Raw genomic sequence first — 7,159 nt, 5'->3', positions numbered from 1 at the left:
ACGTGACCCCCGGCAAAAGAACAAGCTAAAATGTCCGAACTGTGGTTATCAACCTGGCCGGATCCCTGTCCCCTTCTACCTTCGTGACCTCAGAGGGAAGCACTGCCACTCCCCCTGCCTTGAGTCAGATAATATCCCAGAAGGGACTATTACCCGCAACTCCGGACTGGGAGGTCCGATCGGGACCCCTCTGCATTTTGAGTCCGAGCACGACTCATTTATCGGACTCCTACTGGCAGTTCTCTATATCTCACCGCCCCAGGGCGCCACATAGACTTCGAGGATATGCAGAGATTCGGCTCGAAGTCCCGATTCTAACGATGTAGGGGGTGTATGGCTGAGACGCACGGTAATATCATAACTGTGTATGATATTACGGAGCCAGCCGTATGCTCTCCTGCTGTGACTAGCTTCCTTTTGATTTTGCTAGGTCCCTGTCCACTCGCTTTGATGAATGGACACAACCCCCCAGGGGGTCTTCCTCTCTCTTTGTTGTAAAGGCCTGATAGGACACCTAATCTCCATATCATAGGAGATTGCTTTTGGATGTGTTAGTGGATTTGACACCTTTCCAGATGTTGGGCATCTGAGAAGCAGCTCTGTGTGTGAGGGGAGGGGGGTTGACATCAGGAGGGCTGACATGACTGAATATCATAATTTATCATCATATCTCCAGATTTACCTCACAACTGCACCATAAAACCAATAAAAACAGTAAATAACCTAGAAATTCTAATTGACATGATTAGAACCCATTAAGGATAGGCAATTTTTTTGGGGGGTTCCATCAATTTTTCCTCTCCATTTTCCAAGAGGCATAATCTCTTTATTTTTCTGTCAACATTTCTATATGGGGGCTTTCTTTTGTCTGCCATTAATTGTTACCATCACTTTATCTATACAATGTAGTGAAAATGGGGGAGGGGAGAAACAAGTGTGGTGAATTGGTGAAAAAAAAAGAATGTTTCGGAATTACCCTCCTTCATCAGGATCATCGCACAGGTAAATGTGATGATCCTGATGAAGGAGGGTAACTCTGAAACATATTTGCACAATGTTGCATTTCAGAGAGAAAAAAAAAAGTTTAGGGTCCAGATATCCATGAGTGCTAAATGGGGACTTCTTCGAGTGAATGGACTTCAAACTTTAATACATGGCTCAAGAAGAAATGTCTCCCATATAAAGCTAAATCAAACAATGTAATGAAAAAAAGCAATAGGCGCAAACATTAGGGACGGCTGTAAGAATCCGTTCACAGACTTGCTTTGGTGGCCGTGTGTTTTTTTGTTATGGTGGTCATTGTGTTACTGATTTCACTCTCCACTTTACATTACACAATGTAGACTCACTAGGAACAATGCTCGTCACACATGCTACAATAATGGACTCTGTTCATAAACAATTACATATCCGGTTGCAGATGCACAAATGCAAGGGAAATGGGCAAGTTTCAAGCTGCATGTATATAAAACTACAGAAAAATATTGTGCGTCTCTGCTGTGTTGTCAGAGAAAATAAACATGAAATTGTATACTTCTATGTGGTTTCAACATCCATATTGTTTTATTTCTAGATAAGCTTACGTGACATTGCAATTTCAGACAACTTGATCTTATTTAATAAAGGTGATAACAGACAAACTGCAAATCACTTTACTTATAAAATATATTGTTCTACCCTTCCTCCCCAAAAAGAAATCTCTCCAAAAATCCATCCTCAAGGTGCCTCTCCACTGTTTTATTCTCTATTCACAGCCTGCTGTCAATTGTAACTTGTCTCTCACAGCAGAAAGCATGAGATGGATTACACAATATAGGGGTGAGGCTATTTCTCAATATAGGAACTCAGGGGCAGGTCTTTAACACTCTATAGGAAGTAATGGGCAGGTCTTAAACATTTTACAGGAAGTAGGGGGCAGGTCTTTAACACTCTACAGGAAGTAGGGGGCAGGTTTTTAACACTACAGAAAGTAGGGGGTAGGTCTTTAACACTACAGGAAGTAGGGGTGGATCTTTAACACTCTACAGGAAGTAGGGGGCAGGTCTTAAACATTCTACACAAAGTAGGGGTGGGTCTTTAGCACTCTACAGGAAATAGGGGTGTGTCATTAACACTCTACAGGAATTAGGAGAGGATCTTTACTCCTCTACGGAAAGTGGGGGCCAATCTTTGTCTGTCTGCTCCTCGTCAAGTACAGGCATAACAGAGAGGCAAGGTTTTGGTTCAGGATAGGCAAATCTTTAGACAATGATAGCTGCTGATAAGTGAGTGAAAAAACTGGCAGTACCTATATTCCTTGTACAATGTTGATGAAGAGGAATCACCCACTTAAAACAGTGGATGGCAAGTTACAGAGTATAAAAATCAGAACAATGCCTGAATATATTAGACTGGCATGTGGAACAAAAATAGTTTTAACTTGTTATGGAGGATGAGACCATCTAACTATTTTTAGGTTTTAACCCTAAATACAACTTTAAAAGGGGGAAAATCAAAATATACTATATAAAAGATGAACGAAAAATCCTAAGAAATTATTCAGCACTGCCTTTCCAAATATGGGAATCGGACCCCAGATTTTTATTTTCTGTATTTTAAGAAACATCTTTGACTTCACAAAAAATAATAAACGGGGGTTGTAATAAATGGGACATGATGGTTATAAAATAAAACACAGAAATCCCCAGGAATCCTCTGCACCACTGACTGTGTCAATGTGCCTTTTTCCTCATGCCTTTTTCTGGCAACAAACATCCCACGACCACTGTGTTTGCTCATTGGCTGCAGCGGAGATGACACAGTCTCTTCTGGGTTAAAAAGAATGTTAATGCTGCAGCCAATCAGTAGCCGATAATTCACTGCAGCAGTCCCATAATCACCCATGCTGGAAGAATAAGAGAGCGGACCAAGGAGGGTACACAAGAAGCAGTGCTGAAGAACAACAATGGTCTGGTAAATGAGAATGATTTTGTTTTTTAAAACCACCATGGGATCATTTGTAAAATAAAAATAAGTAGTGGACAACCCCTTACTTTAATTGTGCGATGTTTCAGCCTACAGATTAACCCATCCTTCAAGTGCAAAGTTCCAGTACCGAGGATCTTCAATGACTGTCCTTCTACTAGTTGAATATGAAAACTGTGAACCAGTTTAGCAATTATCACTTTAGATATCATCTAGAAAACAGAAGGTTTAGCTCAAAGATAGGTGAAAAAAATGTGGGATACATTCACTTCATTGATGTAAAAAATTCACAGAATTATATTGGATGAGCATTAAATTCTCAACATTCCAAAATCAAGTACACATCCAAGGGATTTTATTTTCTTACCTGTGCAAACTCTTTTCCAATACAGGAGCGGGGCCCCAATGAAAATGGAAAATATGAGACACACATAAGATGATAACATGAGCCTGTGAAGACACACATAAGAAGTCAACCAGAATTGTGAAATAAAATCAATAGAAAGTAAAACCCAAAGATTAAATATAATGAGAAAAGACATTGAAATAGATGCATCTGGAGGAGAAAGTGTCATACCTGGCTTCATCTGGATGAAATCTGTCTGGGTTGAAGATCAAGGGGTCATAATAACAGTGCTCCAATAGACCCATGATGTAAGAGTTAACCTGCATAGTAAACTATTCATTAGAGACAATAGGAAGCTATGGATGGCTCATAGGTCTTCCTGGTATAATAATGGAGGACAGCCTTCCAAAATCATTTACAATTCAGAGGCTGTCATAGACCCACTATTCACAATAATGCCTAAGCTCACCTCCCCCCCCCTCCTGTACAATGTCTGATAACTCCACTATATACAGTAGTAAACACAAGATTCACCATTCACAATAGATGATGTTGTAGTATAATAAAAAGTACTGATGCTTCATATTTTCAGAGTTGACCCCATCCTTTTTGAGTGCCAGCAATGTCACCAGATATATTGTAGGTCCTGCACATGTGCAGCTTAAGACTGTAGTGAGCATCTGTTGTAATTTAGTCCTGGTATTACTCTATGCCCTAAGATCAAGCTATTAAAGAAGCACTCCCATCAAAGTTTTTATCCTCTTAATATATTGAAGTTATCATATTATATAATACCGTGTATAGCACAATTGATCATTTTGCCTCTCCAGCCAGTTAATTATTCTCTTTTCCATTAGGTTTATGACATCATGTGATTAAAAACAGACTAGCTGAATCCTTCTAGGCTCTATGTAAAAACTGCATGTCCTTTTTCACTGAATGAGTCATCATTGCAAAAGTCAATGTCAGGGAAGAGGAGTGGAGCAGCTGGGTCAGGAGTTGAAGTGGGGGATGACTCATGAAGGGAAAAGTGGTTTCCTGTTTCTACATACAGCAGAGAAAAGAGAAGAATTAACTGGGTAGAAAGGCAACATAAGCAATTTTAAGTACACAGTGCTATACAATATGATGTTTGGAATATATTAAAAGGATAAAAACTTTGATGGGAGTGATTCTTTATTACAAATGCCAGATCTAGATATAAATTACTTGTGGAAGAAGCAACATTAGAGTCTGGGGTCTGATGAGAGAAAATTGACTCTCAGTGAACTGTAATGTCCTACAAATAGTGAGTACACCCTGAGTGGTGCGTAGGTTAGGCAAAGAGGACTAGGATCTGAATACTTATATATGGGATACAGAAGCGCGGAGGGAGCAAATATTTACCAAAATTTGCATAAGAACCAATGTACAGTTTACAAAACAAGGCCATTTAATACAAAGTACAGGCCATTTGCATTTGTTTGCTGGAAACAACTCTCGAGATATCCAACAATCACCATGTGCTGCAAATAATGACGATTTTTATGTTGATGTAAACTATGCGATTACCCAATGAATGAGTGTACCCCGCATTCATTGAGTGAGTGACAGCATATTTGCTCTATTCGATATTTGGGAATACATACCTCATTCTAATTTGGCCATAAGATTACAACTTCTGGTGCAAATGGTAGAAGGAATACCCTTATATTGTATGTTCTGTATGTCCACTAATATATATCATGTAAAAGCATACCACAACTTACGTATTTGTCAAGATATTGTTAAAAAAAATCCCCTTTGTAAGCTGTATAAGATAAAGCCATAATATTAAGGTACCATCACAGTGACAGGAGGTGGAATCCTCACACCATTTATGAAAATTTCATCCTCTAGAGCCTGTGATGTCCCTGGAGCTGGCGGATAAAGTTTCAGTTTCCTTTAGAACCTGCAAGGCAATATGTTCATCTTTATGTATCAACATTAATTATTTCTTATTTGCAAAGTCTTACAAAATCGAAGACAGTATTCTGGGATTGACGTTTTAGGTTGTCAGGGTATATTTAAGGCCCCGTTACACGCAACACCGTATCTAACGATATATCGCCGGGGTCACGGATTCTGTGACGCACATCCGGCGTCGTTAGCGACGCCGTTGTGTGTGACAGCTCCAAGAGATTGTTAACGATCAAAAATACTCACCTTATCGTTGATCGTTGACGCGTCGTTCATTTTCATAAAATCGTTGATGTTGCAGGACGCTGGTTGTTCGTCGTTCCTGCGGCAGCACACATCGCTACGTGTGACACCGCAGGAACGAGGAACATCACCGTACCTGCGGCCGCTCAAAATGAGGAAGGAAGGAGGTGGGCGGGATGTTACGCCCGCTCATCTCCGCCCCTCCGCTTCTATTGGGCGGTCGCTTAGTGACGCCGCACGAACCGCCCCCTTAAAAAGTAGGAGGTTCGCCGGCTACAGCGACGTCGCTAGGCAGGTAAGTTCCGTGTGATGGGTCTTAACGATGTTGTGCGCCACGGGCAGCGATTTGCCCGTGACGCACAACCGACGGGGGCGGGTGCTTTCACCAGCGACATTGCTAGCGATGTCGCTGCGTGTAAAGCCCCCTTTAGAGTTGTAGATTTGTAGCACTAGTAAAATATAATAGTGGTATATATCTCTTATGAATGTTTTATTTACTTTCAACAGTGTTGTCATTTTTATTATGGGATTTATGGTGTCAGAAGTGACGCTGTTTATTGTATGTATACACTACAGTTCAAAAGTTTCTAAACTTAAATATTTCCTTATTTTTTAAAGAAAAGCATATTTTTTTCAATGAAGCTAACATTAAATTAAACAAAAATACACTCTATACATTGTTAAAGGGAACCGGTCAGCAGATTTGGGGCCTATAAGCTGCGGCCACCACCAGTGGGTTCTTATATACAGCATTCTAACATGCTGTATATAAGAGCCCAGGCCGTTGTGTAGAACGTAAAAAGCACTTTATAATACTGACCTAAAACGGTCGCTGCGGTGGAGTTGGGCCATATGGGCATCTCCTTTCTCCGCTGCTGGCGCCTCCTCTTTCGGACATCTTCGTCCTCCTTCTGAAGCCTGTGTGCATGACGCGTCTTACGTCATCCACACTCGCCGGTCCAGCGCAGGCGCACCACAATACTTTGATCCGCCCTGCTCAGGTCAGATCAAAGTGCACCTGCACAGGACCTCAATGCCGGCGAGTGTGGATGACATAGGATGCGTCATGCACCCAAGCTTCAGAAGAAGGAGGACAAAGATGGCCAAAAGAGGAGGCGCCGGCACCGGAGAACAAAGACGCCCATCTGACCCAACCCCACCGCACCGCCCGTTTAGGTGAGTATTATAAAGTGTTTTTTTACGTTCTACACAGCGGCCTGGGCTCTTATATACAGTATGTTAGAATGTTGTATATAAGAACCCACTGGTGGTGGCTGCAGCTTATAGACACCAAATCTGGTGACAGGTTCTCTTTAATGTGGTAATTCTAGCTGCAAACGTCTGATTTCTAATGCAATATCTACATATGTGTATAGAGGCCCATTTCCAATAACTACCACTCCAGTGTTCTAATGGTACATTGTGTTTGCTAACTGTGTTAGAAGGCTATTGGATGTTTAGAAATCTCTTAAAAGCCCTTGTGCAAGAATGTTAGCACAGCTGAAAACAGTTTTGCTGATTAGAGAAGCTATAAAACTGACCTTCCTTTGAGCTAGTTGAGAATCTGGAGCATTACATTTATTGGTTCCATTAAACTCTCAAAATGGCCAGAAATCGAGAACTTTCATGTGAAACTCAACAGTCTATTCTTGTTCTTAGAAATGAAGG

Source organism: Anomaloglossus baeobatrachus, chromosome 12 (genome assembly GCF_048569485.1).
Source record: "Anomaloglossus baeobatrachus isolate aAnoBae1 chromosome 12, aAnoBae1.hap1, whole genome shotgun sequence".
NCBI lineage: Eukaryota > Metazoa > Chordata > Amphibia > Anura > Aromobatidae > Anomaloglossus > Anomaloglossus baeobatrachus.
This window is presented reverse-complemented; position numbering follows the sequence as displayed.